Genomic DNA, 11935 nt, shown 5'->3' with positions numbered 1-11935 from the left:
AGCAAAATTATACGGGGTCTACGTACCCAAAACATTAAAAAAATTCAACTCCTTCGGAGTAACCAGGTAAGATAATGAACACAGTCATACACTGTTTGGGATCAGGTGTTCTTCTGCATTTGCTTTTATTTGGATGAAAGAATGTTTCGTGCACAATGATGACCTAAAACTGGTAAACAAGCCTGGAGAGAGCGCGGTGGCTGGTTGCAGCTCACGTCTCCACGACTCGTGCAGAAGGAAATTACGTTCTCCCCCTCCCCCCCGCACCCCTACCCCTACCCCAAGCCCCCGTGAAGCCCTGCGCTGGCACCAGGGCAAGCGCCTGTCGGCTCCCGGGAGCTAAGCGAGGCCGCGCGGTCTGGGACGCAAATGGGAGGGAGCAGCCGCTGTCGCCCTGCGGGGCCAGGGCCACTGGGTAGGCGCAGCGCGGGCCAAGAGTGGGAGGCTCAGGGCAGGGGATCCGCACTCGGGGCCATTCCTGCCGCGGCGCGCCCTGCGCTTCAGCAGTGCATAGGGTGGGGACCCCTCGAGGACAGTGGTGCGCCGAGGGGTCTCTCGGCCCCTCCCTTTCCACAGGCCCCGCTGTGTGGTGAAGGAGCCAGAAGAGGCGACTTGGGTGTTGAGACCCGGGGCCAAACCGTGGAGAGTGTCTGGAGCCCACACTCCAGATTCCTGGACGCCGCAGTCAGTCCAGCAGGTTCTACCTGGAGCCGCCTCGGGGCTCAACCGGGAGGCAGCGGGGTGCAGGCGAGAGGGTTAATGCGCCCGGTTCGGTTGGTTTGAGGAATCTCTGCTTTCAGCGACCCACAGGGCAGAGAGCCCAGGGCTCCGGCTTGATGTCCCCAACAGCTGGGGACTGGAGAGCTGGAGGGGTCGCAGACTCACGCTAGAGTTTAAAGTGCGCCGCGCGGCGAGTCGCTGGACTCTTCTGGGTCTCACGTGGCTCCTGTGTCACATGGAGTGACAGGCCGGCGGAAGGCGCTTTAGTCGTCGCCCAGCGTTCTCCAAGGTGTAAGGAGGCAGGATTTTCCCATACTGGCGGCGCAGGGGGCCTCACGGCTGCGGACGCCCGCCCTGGATCTCTCAGCTCGGCAGATCCTTTGGGTGGAGAGGCGCTCTCCAGGGTCGCGGCGAAGCGAGAGCGGCTTCTCGGCACGTCCCTCCGTATTTCTTCTAGATCAGCTCCGGCCCCACCGTCCAGGAGAGGGCCCGCCTGAGGACCCCTGTCTGTGCCGCGCGTGGTCAGCCCCGGTCCCCTCACTCCATGGCTGGCCCCTAGCCCTTCAGAGCGGACACCTCTCCTTAGGGATGCAGGGCGAGGAAGGGCGGGTGGAGCTGCGAACCCACGGGGACCTGGAGGACCTCTTGGCCCCCTGGAGAGGGGTACTATGAGAGGGATTCATGGGACACAGATTTGGGGGACTGGGTAATTTTACCCCCTTTGGCAACCATAAAAACCCTGAGCAAACGTGTCCATTCGCTATTTCGCAGAAATATACAATGCAGGCCCACACAGGCATCTCTGCGAGGCCCCCTAGTTAAGGGCGCAGCGTTCTTCGGAAGCTCTTGGTCTTGCTACCAGGGCGTCACCGGCTTTTCCGCACTGGGGACATTTCGTTTGGGCTCTGCGCAGCCGTTGCACCTAAGGCCCTGGGAGCTCCGCGTTCCTCCCCAGGCGCCCGGGACAAAGTGCCCGAGGGCTCCGCAGACGTCCAGCCCTGCCCGGGGCTCACGGCCGCCGGGGCTCTCCAACGGACCGTCGAGGGCCACGTTTTGCTGGGGTGTGAGCGACGATTCTTTTCCCGCCCTATGAGGCCCGCCACTAGCTAGGTGCCCCATGAGACGCCGTGGCGAGCACGGCTACCTGGCAGCTCGCCCGGGCAGCCCCAACTTAATTTCCTGCCCCTCGGGGCACCTTTCCCTCGAATAGCTCTCCTCGGCCCCTCCAGCCTTGCCCAAGGGGCCTGGAAATGTTCGCAGCTTCAAGAAAGGCTCTATTTAAGCACAGGGTGGGGTGGGGCGGGCGGGGCCAAGATTGCCCTGGGGATTGAATTTATCTCCGCTCCCAGCGATCCCCGGCGGATAAAGCGCAAGTTTGTGCACACGGTCGACTGAGCCATTGGAAACCCAGCTCACGAACCGCGGCCAGGGAAACGGGAGGTTGCCCAGTTGTCCTTGCGGAGGGGTGTGCGGAAACGCCCGCGATGGGAACTTTCTGCAGATCATGTATGGAGGGAGCTCACAAAAAGGAGGAAGGGGAGCGCGGTGGGGAGGAGGCCGCGTGGGCGTGGAAGGTCCCAGGGTCCTGGGGGTGCCCGCCTGCTTAGGCGCAGGGAATGGCGCGGAGCTGGCTGAGGAAGGAGCCGATCACGTCCCGCAGGCTAATTGGCTTAAGAAATTTTGCAAGCGCTGGAAAAGGTCGTTGAAGGAGTTCGCTGCACGCGCACGCACACACATACACACACACACACAAAATCTTAAAAAAAAAAAAAAAAGAGCGCCGAGCATGCGCACAGAGAGGATGCCATATTGGAATGAGCTGTAGTGGGAGCCGGAGGACCGGAGCGGGCGCGCGAGGGAGGCGGCGGGCGGGGAGCGAGCGGGCAAGGGCGGGCGAGCGAGCAAGCGAGCGAGGCCGGTGCCCTCCCGGGCGGCGACCGGGGCCTGGGTCCACGCCGAGGGCAGGACGAACTTCACCAGGTAGGACGCCGCGCCGGCTGCTGTCCCCGGCGCCCAGGCTGGCCGGAGAGCAGCCCTTCGGCCCGCAGGTTGAGTGCGCCGGTCAGGGGCTTTTTCCAGCCTAGGAAAAAAAAGGAAAAAAAAAAAAAAAAAAAAAAAGAAAGGAAGCCTGAGGGAGCTGGGGTTGGAGGTGGCGGGTGGGGGAAGGCTGGGGAGGGTGCAGGGGAGCGAAAGAGAAGGGCAGGAGAAGAAAGCGACTGCACTTGAGCGAAGCTTCAAACTCCTCTGTGCGCTCCAGGTTGTCATTTTTGCTTCCCGGGTCCCCTTCGCCTGCGTCTCCGGGCTCGGAAAAGCCGAGCCGTGCGGGAGTCCGTCCGGAGTTGCAAAGTGTCCTCCTTCCCCGGGCGCAGCCTGTCCCCTCCCGCCGCCCACCTTCCTCGTTTCTGCACTCATTTTAGCGACGCAGCCGCCGCTGCTACCTATCCCGCGCTCCCGCGTCTCCTCCGCGCTGGGGTCTCCCCTTTCTTTTGGTTTGGGTGGGAGAAAAAGATGGTGAGGACGGGGAATCGGAGACCGGCATGGGGGTAAAAATCGTGCAGACATTCGGAATCGCCCCCTTGGAAACATTTGCCTGAGCAACTGAAATAAAATTGGCAGTAGTAGTTTTGGAGCGTGCTCCAGCGAGGATGGTCTTTTTGTTCATTATTTTCTCTTTAAAGTAATAGCCTGTCACTTAGGGGCTTTCCGGTTGTCTCCTCTTATTCGACCCCCTTTCAAAATTGCTGACTTGAGCTGGTTCTGGAGTTTATTTTTTAATATGCGTGCGTGGGTATGTGTATGTGTGTGTATGTTTTGCAGAAATCCGCCAAAATGCAACTGTAGGAACTGCGAGATGTATTTATTGATTTTGACCAGGGACGGTGGGAAGGGGCTGGAGGGAGCTGGGGGATCCTGGAGGGTGGGAAGTGGCTGATTCTCGGTGGCCGGACACTCATCCAGAGCCTGATCCGTACTCGTGTTTTCTTGGAAGCGCCACAATTGCGGGGAAGGAGTCTTTAGAAACCGTGCCAGTTTCAATATGGCGGGCTAAGGTGGCTTTTAAAAACTGAAAATAAAGGTTTTGAGGTGGGAAAAAACCCAGCTGAAGTTTCCACCCCTTAGTTTCGACTCTCTTTGGCTACCCCAGGAAGCACTTTAGCGAATTAAGTGGGGAAAAAAAGAAGGAATGGGCTGTCCCGTTTTTTTTTTTTCCGTGGTTAGAGTCTGTGTGTCAAGTCCATTGCTAGGGGGGAAAGGGATGGAGAAGTGCCGCTGGCCCGGACCAGGGCACCGAAACGCAACTGTCGTGTGTGCCTGTGGATTAGTGTGCAGGCCTGCGTGTGCGCAGTTTTTTTGGGTGTGTGTGTCAAAGAGAACCACCCCGAATGTGTGTGTGCGTCTTGGAACCAGACCCTGCCATGATTTGACGTGACAAACTGCGGACACGTGGTGCAAAGTACATGAGGGCAGAGGGAGTGATTTATTTTGTCTTTCTAGGAGACGAGCTAGCTCTCGCCTTGTGTGTGCTGGATCCTGCGCGGGTAGATCCCCGAGTAGGTGGGGCGAGGAGGTGCTTATTAAAAGGACTAACTGTCCCGGGTATTGGGTGCAATCGGGCTGCAGACGCCAGCCGGATTTCGTGTGTGCAGGGGGCGCGCTGCACTTAATAGTGGGCTCCTGCTTTCCTCCACGCCTCTCTGGGGTGGGAGGTGGGGGACCGGGACCGAAGCTTGGAGAAGACCAAAGTGGTGGTGGTGGTGATGGTGGTGGTGGTGGGGTGGGGCAGAAGGGCGGGAGCGCGCGGCTCTGGGAGACAAGCACGTAGGGTCGAGGCGAGGGGTTGCCTTCCTTACTTTTGGGTTTCGCGCTCTAGGGAAGGTGGGGGATGGGGACAGCGTTTGGGGAAGAAATTGTCCCTTGCTCGGCTTAGGAACCCTCTCGGCGCATCGGAGAGGGGCGTCTTCTTGTCTTGGCGGGCATGGAGGCCGGGCAGTCGCCGGGGGATGTGAGTGGGCGGCGAAGTGCGGGGGAAAGGTCGGCGTTCCAGGGCGGGGAGGATCTGGGAGTGGAGTTCGGAGACAAAATCGGGGTCAGGCAGAGGAGCCAGAGGGAAAGCCAGCAAACGCGAGCTCGGGTGAGAGCCACCGGAATGCGGGAACGCAGCTTAGCCGGGAACAGGGTTCCCGACAGGGGTCGCCCGTGGCCAGGACGCGGCCGCTGAACAGAGGTCGCGCGGCGGTTCCTGCCCGAGGGACCTCGTGGGCGGGGGCCACACGGAGGCCGCGCACGGTCCCCGGGGCTGGCGGGGGCAGGTGGGAGGACCTCCTCCGGGCCCGCGAACCTGATCTGGCAGCGGCCAGGTGCCTGGAAGCGTTTTTAAATGATAGGGTTACAAAGACATGTTGGCCAGGTTTGTAGTTAGCGCAGCAACGTGGTTTGCAGGAGCGCAGAACGAGGCTAGACAAGGTCACTCGGACGCCGTGCTGTCAGTGGGTGGGGGCCGGGAGCAAGCGGCGCTGGCTTGGAGACCCCGCGGCAGGTGACCCCTCCCACCTGGGCAGCGAGGCTGAACGATGGCGACACGCCGGCCAGGACGCGTCCGTGGCTCCTCCAGCATGCGCTTGGGCGCGCCCTCCCGGGGACGGCTTTCCCATGGGCCCCGCGAGGTGGGGAGCAGCCTAAAATGGCTCTGTGCTGCGAAGCTGCAGTTTCAGCCGCGAACCCCTCCCCTTGTCCTCCTGACGTCGCCGCTGACAAGCGCACAATTTGCTCTAAGGCCCCGAAACCCGCGATTTTGCACGAGGCCGTGCCGTGGAAGCGGATGTACAGTTGATTACAAAGAACATTCCACAGGGTTCTCGAAGGGCCCAAGTTTTTCCTTCTGGTGGGGAGGAGGGAGGAGCCGAGACTGGGCAGGAGCCCGGCCGACCACCGCTCTGGCACCTAGGGGCTCGGGGCGCACCAGTAGCTGGGGCTGGGGACCTGGATGCGCGAAAAGCCGAGGGAGTTCCCGGGGACGCGGATGGGGACCATGCGGGGCAATAGCCACGGACACCGGTGCTCGTGGTTGATGGCGTTTGTGGTGTCCGAGAATCCCGGGACGACGCTGGAAAGCCTGGGAGACCGTTCTCAAACTTCTGGAGACCAGCTCGCAGTTTCGCTTTCGGAATTTTCGGGATCTTTGGGCCTTTAAAGTTGGGTGGGATTCCAAGAAGGCAAGGCGAGGCTCGTGGCCCTGACGATCGGCCGCCCGACTTCTCGCTCACCCCAGCCTTCTCTACCTTGTCTCCCTGAACCTTGCCGAACCGAGCCGGGTTTGGGGTTCCGGGGCCCCGCGCACCAACCCCAGCCGCGTCCTGAGGGCTCCCGCAGCACAGCCGCGGCTGATCCGAGGCCATTGGTGGGAAACCAATTTAGACGAGGCCGACCCCTCTTGGATCTGGCTCGGTTGCCGCTGCCCACCACTCTCCATCCCCCCTCCACTCTTGCACCGTAGAGAAGGGAACTGGGAGACCTACTAGCGTGTCTACACCAAGGGAAAGAACCCATGTTCCAGCAGGTCGGAGAAAAGGAGAAAGCAGGCTTAAATGTGGCCTCGTTTCCTGGGGAGGCTGTTGGGGGTGGGGAGGGAGTTGAGCGGGTAAGTGGGGTGGGGGAGGGGAGAGGCGTTGTTGCTCAGCAGGAATTGTTCCCTAGGCCCGCCCTGGAGATAGGAGGTCTCCCGCTTTTTCCCTACTAAGCATTAAATTTGCACACACTCTGCTTTCTCCCTTCCATAAATAAATACCGTCTCAGATCTTATCTTTGCTCTTGCTGGGACCAAGCTGCCTGCCTGCAAGAGAGTGGGAGACACCCACGCACTTCCCCCCTTCCCTTCCCCCCCCTCCCCCCCCCCCCCCCCCCCCCGCCAACCCTCCAGGTCCCCACCAAAGAGTTTACTGCTTGCAGGACCCATTCTTGGGCCGGTGCAGAACACTGCCCCGAGCCGGGGGTCTCGCAGCCCCCATCCTGGAATAGAGAGTGGTCAACCACTCTGTTCTGATGTGTGTTGCTGTAGAAGTGCCGGTGGAGGCCTGCTGAGGTGGGAACTGTTTACCATTTCCCATTGGGATACATCCATCCTGAACCTCAAACAGCAGGTCCTGCTGGAGATGCGTTTCAGTAATGATGGAAGTCATACATCGCAGAGTTTTTCCTCTTCCTGCGTTCTTGCAGATATTATAGACTATTTTTTTAACATTGGTTGTTATAAATAACTGGCTTCACGATTCTTGACTTAAAAGTCAAGACTTTTAAAAAGCCAGAAAAGGTTCCTGACTCTTCCCTGTTTCGTTTTCATCATAAAGCTTTCCTGGGAGTACTAAACATTTATCCATTTTTCCATTGCTGCCCACTCTAGCTAAGGTGGCTTTTTTTTTTTTTTAAACCACTGCCCCCAAAGGACTCACACATTTGAGAAGAAATAGTGAGCGATGGAAGCATTGCTTTGAGCAGTAAGAAAATGAGGTTCCATGTAATTGATACAGGATACTTTTGGGATCTAAGAAGTCCGTAAAGGAAATTTACTCTCCCCAGGCCCTACACTTATGCCTAAAAATTTTTGTCAGATTATGAGAGTTTTCTTTCTTTTTCTTTTTCTTTTTTTAAATAATTTGAACAAAAATAGTTCACTGTGGGATTTGAATGACCTACAGTTCTAGTATACTAGGGTTGGACATTTCTCTCTTTATATTTTATTACTCTGTACTTTTGAGGTTCATGGGTGCAGTGGTCAGAAGGAAATTTTACTCTGCCCTAAAGTAAGAAGTCATAAAGGTTTTTGTACCAAAATGGCATTGGGACCTGTAATTCAGGATGCATTTTGTGGTTTTTCTAACCATTCTTATATCTATGTTGCCTCAGCAGCAACTTATTGCCCCCATCATACAAATAAAAAAAAAAAAAGTTGGGAAATTATGCGTCACAACAAACCAGGAAGTCAATGTGTGTATTCAGTTTGGTGATCCAGGATGTGTTAACACTAGCTGGTAAGGAAGATTCCTGACAGAGAGAGGAGGGTGGGGGGGGCGGAATCGGGCCTAGTGTCTAGGTGGAGATGGTTCTGTTCAGCTGTGGGATCTGGGACAAGTGAGTCATCTTTCTCAGCCTCAACCTCCTTATCTACAAAATAAAGGTGCTAGCCTGGAATGTCACTCAAAGATCACTGTGCTTCTATCTGGGAAAAATACATCTGTGATTCAGTACATCTATGCAGATAGGCCCAAGAGATTCATCTTTCATACTCATGTTCCCCTAAAGGATGATGAAAACCTGACTGGCCTTAGGTGACATCCATGTGCAACCGTGCTTGTGAAGGCAGCAGCTGAGCTGTGGGTCCCTGCTGCAGAGTAAAGTGCTATTGTTAAGTGAGGTAAGCTCCACATGGGGTCGTGTTTTCATCTGTGCTCTGGAAAAGGCGAAGGGTAGAGAAGATGGAGGCTTATACATATGTGGCCTTCCCACATAACCCCATAAAGGTATGGACTGGGTTAGAGCAGTGTGCCTTTGAATACAAGCCATGAGGAAACACCTGATGTCATCTTGTTCTAATAATTTCCAGGCTCAAAGAGACTCTTCCAGATAGCACAGTGTACCCCACCATTCCAGATGGGAGGGTGCCTGGACCTCATGGGTCCATGTTTATGATATGGATGATGATTGCAGCCTTCTGGTAGCCAGCAAGTGAGTGTGAGCATCCACTCTGAAGTTCAAGGTTTTCCGTTCCTAGGGTTCAGGTTTGGCCGCTGGGCAGTACTTCCTCTCTTTGTTAGACTAAAAATTTCTGGGACAATTCCTAAGAAAAATACTCTTGTTGGCTAAAACAAGTGTCGGCTCTATGTTTAAGTCAAGGGTAAATAAGATGTTTACAAGACTGTATTGTAAGGAAGGGAAGATAGTCTGCTTAGAACTTTTAGTATAAGAAAGAATGTGTCACATGATTCATGTAATGTTTCCAAGTAAAATCCTTCAGGATTGGTTTTGCATGATCAGTTCATCACTGTGCTGATGAAAAGATGCCACCTTAACACTTCCCATCTGGTTGGCCTGTAGTAAATTTTAAAAAGCAAAAGCGGTAATATGTCAATATGCACTGATGGTTAGGGTCCCTCAGGTTATTGATGAGATGACACGTCTAGGCTTCCATTCATGTGATGAGATAGATGTCTTTGACATTGATTAAAGAAAGAATCCATTGTGTTTTTCTGTTTCATTCCTTTCTCATTTTCTGAAAAGCAAAAATGACACATTTTGATAGATCCAGGGCTTGCTAAAGCATTTGGTGACTTCTGCAAAGTAGGACAAATAATGTTAGCAACTGTGATTAGACAAGAAGTGTATGGAGGTGTGGGACATGGGGGAGAAGCGGCAGGTTTTCATCTTGTGAGTTTTTCCCTGTAGTTTTATTGGCCAAGAAAAAGATGTCTTATAAACAGATATTAAGGTATGCCTTCCCTGCTTTCTGCCAAACTTGGCAAGTTGTTTTCTTTCCCCTCCACTTGAATCAACACTAATATATGAACTGAATACTTTAAGGTATGATACAAGAGTGTGGAATTCCAACTCTAGGTTCCTACAAAGTCTTGTTTTAGTTATAACTTAAATGAGCACCTGCAAGGAATGGGACATTTAGATTGTAGGTCTAGAGATTTAGCAGTGAAAGGATTGTGAATTAATCTGATGTGAAATTACCTGTTTACTCCAAATACTCTTTATTTTAAAAATATTTTTAGATGTTTAAGAAGCTTTTATGGATACATACTAATCATACATATGTGTGGGGTGCATGTGATATTTCGATACAAGCATACAGTGTGGAATGATCAAATCAGGGTCGTTGGGATCCATCACCTCAAGCATGTATCATTTCTTTGTGTTAGGAGCATTCCAATCCAGTCCTTCAAATACTTTTAAAAATAAAAAAAAGCTGCTTATTTAAATATCTGCTGTTGGCCAGTGACTCTTCTTGTTGCTTCATATTTATATTTCATCTATTTTAGGAGAGTTTTGTCATCCTCCTTTTACAGAGGAGACAGGCATTAGAGAGCTTGAGTTACTCGCCCAGAGCGCCAGCCAGCAGGAGAGAGAGCTAGATTTGAAATCCTAGTCTTATACATTGTCTTAAGATTGTAACCTCTTGATTGCTTACTGCTGTGTGTGAGATACTTGTGTAGCACTTTATTTATTTTTATTTATTTACTTATTTTGAGACAGACTTTGGCTCTGTCATCCAGGCTGGAGTGCAGTGCTGCGATCTCGGCTCATTGCGACCTCTGGCTCCTGGGTTCAAGCAATTCTCCCCCCTCAGCCTCCCAAGTAGCTGGGACTACAGGCGCACACCACCACACCCAGCTAATTTTCTGTTTTTAGTGGAGATGGGGTTTCACCATGTTGGCCAGGCTGGTGTTGAACTCCTGACCTCAAGTGATCCTCCCGCCTCAGCCTCCCAAAGTGCTGGGATTCCAGGTGTGAGCAACCATGCCTGGTCTTGCCTAGCACTTTAAACCATTCACTTACTTAATTTTTGTAGGTGGGGGCTGTTATATTTATTTTATTGATAAGGAGTTTGATTGAGTCTTTGGAGAGGTTATACAGGGTCATTCTAATAGGGTTTGTGTTTAGTAGTTAATTTTGAAATGGGGTAAGACTAGATTGTTCTCTTTTTGTTTTTCGTTCAGATGGCTGTGGGAGAGCAGAGCTTTTCAATGACGCTTACATTACTGTTTTTAAATGTATAAGTGCAGATGCTCAGTTAGGACACAATGTTGTTTACTGTCGTATGAATTGACCATTTAAGATTTGAAAAGTGTTGAATTTCTGAAATTTCATCTTGATTAGAAAATAATTGGTTTCAATATAAATCAGTTTTCTCCCCCCGAATGTAGGTAAGAATATGTTTTAAATAAAAGCCTTTCGGAGAAATGAAGAAGACACTATCGAAAGCTGGGGGAAGAGAGCTAGAATTTTTTCTTCTAAACAGTGTTGGCCACTGATGAGGACATTTTAGAGTGAACTTTAGTTTTTGGTCTTTTATTGGATTATTTCCTTTTCATGTAGAAAACTGAAGACTGACACCACAGCTGCTCTTTTTGCGAGTCCCAGGTACACACAGTTTTGTGCCTCCTCAGTCTTGCCAGCTGCTTGTAGACCCCTTCTGTGGTACTGTTGGCCTGGGACTATGAAGGTGGAGAATCAAAGGCTCTTGCTCTATATTGGTGGAAAATAACTCTACTTCTTTTAATGGACCAGGGAAAAAGTCAAATTTTGCCAAATTGAAGTGGCTGAATTTTCACAGTTGGTATTATTTTTAGAAAGTGCACTAAATTTGGGGTATTATAAATAAACCATAGTTTGATGGTTGGAGTAAACCAAGTCCTGGGAATTCAGAAACCCCATTTCTGGTTTAGGGCTTTTGGTGTGACCCCGGCTAATCCCTTTCATCTTCACCCTCGTCTATATTTGATTTTTCCTGCGATGGATGGCAGAATAGAATATTTGCTAGGCGCAAGTATAGTTTAAAAACCTGCTTTAAAAGGCGGAAGACATGTTTACTTAAGCTTTTGGCACTGGGACAAATATACTATCTTTTCATTAGAGAAAAATCTCTCTGATTCTTTTACAAGGTACACACTTCACAACTATAGAGGAAGCATTTGTATTTGGAGTCATTTTTATTTTTTCCCATCTCCAGATTGGAAAGGACATTTCTTTCCAGGTGGGCTTTTTTTTTTTTTTTTTTTTTTAATGTTAAATACTCAGTAGTCACCATCTTGCCTGTGTACCAAACAGAACTACTCCCTGGCAATGCAAGAGCTCTCCGTCTCCTGTCTGCATTATATCTGTCACTGGATATAAATGGTACCAATTGGTACATGGCTTAGGTTGCAGTTCTTCAATTAAAGACAGACATTCGTAGGAGACCGTTCTAAATAGCCTGCAGTTGGTATTCTGTTGGAATGAGATGCATGGTTGTGCGGAACACATGGAGAAATGTCCCGTGGAATGGCGCACTGTGGAGTTAGCCACAGAAAAAGTCAAGGGCATAGAACGAAAAGCACACTGCCAAAATTTAGCTTGGATTATGGTAGTGTTTGCATTTGTACCTGCAGGAAGAGACTGAGTTCACCTTCCTAAGCACAGAGAAGTGGGAAAGAGGAGTCTTTGGAAGGAGGTTTTGGGG

The 11935-nt window shown here is 51.9% G+C and overlaps 1 protein-coding gene across 2 annotated transcripts in view; it reads left to right on the top strand.

Moving 5' to 3' along the window:
- Window positions 1-298: 298 nt before the first annotated feature.
- SFMBT2 (Scm like with four mbt domains 2) overlaps window positions 299-11935 on the top strand; it is a 256051-nt gene continuing 244414 nt past the window's right edge. Inside the window, exon 1 of one of the 2 annotated variants that reach the window (XM_034929914.2) lies at window positions 299-2226. The gene's annotated coding sequence lies outside the window, so the exon portion shown is untranslated. Of the gene's footprint in view, window positions 2227-2564; window positions 2701-11935 lie in introns of those variants that run through there. The other variant, XM_008953126.4, reaches the window with a different exon arrangement.

The sequence above is a fragment of the Pan paniscus genome, chromosome 8, assembly GCF_029289425.2.
Source record: "Pan paniscus chromosome 8, NHGRI_mPanPan1-v2.0_pri, whole genome shotgun sequence".
NCBI lineage: Eukaryota > Metazoa > Chordata > Mammalia > Primates > Hominidae > Pan > Pan paniscus.
Note: the sequence above shows the minus strand (reverse complement) of the source record. Positions and strands in the feature narration are given on the sequence as shown.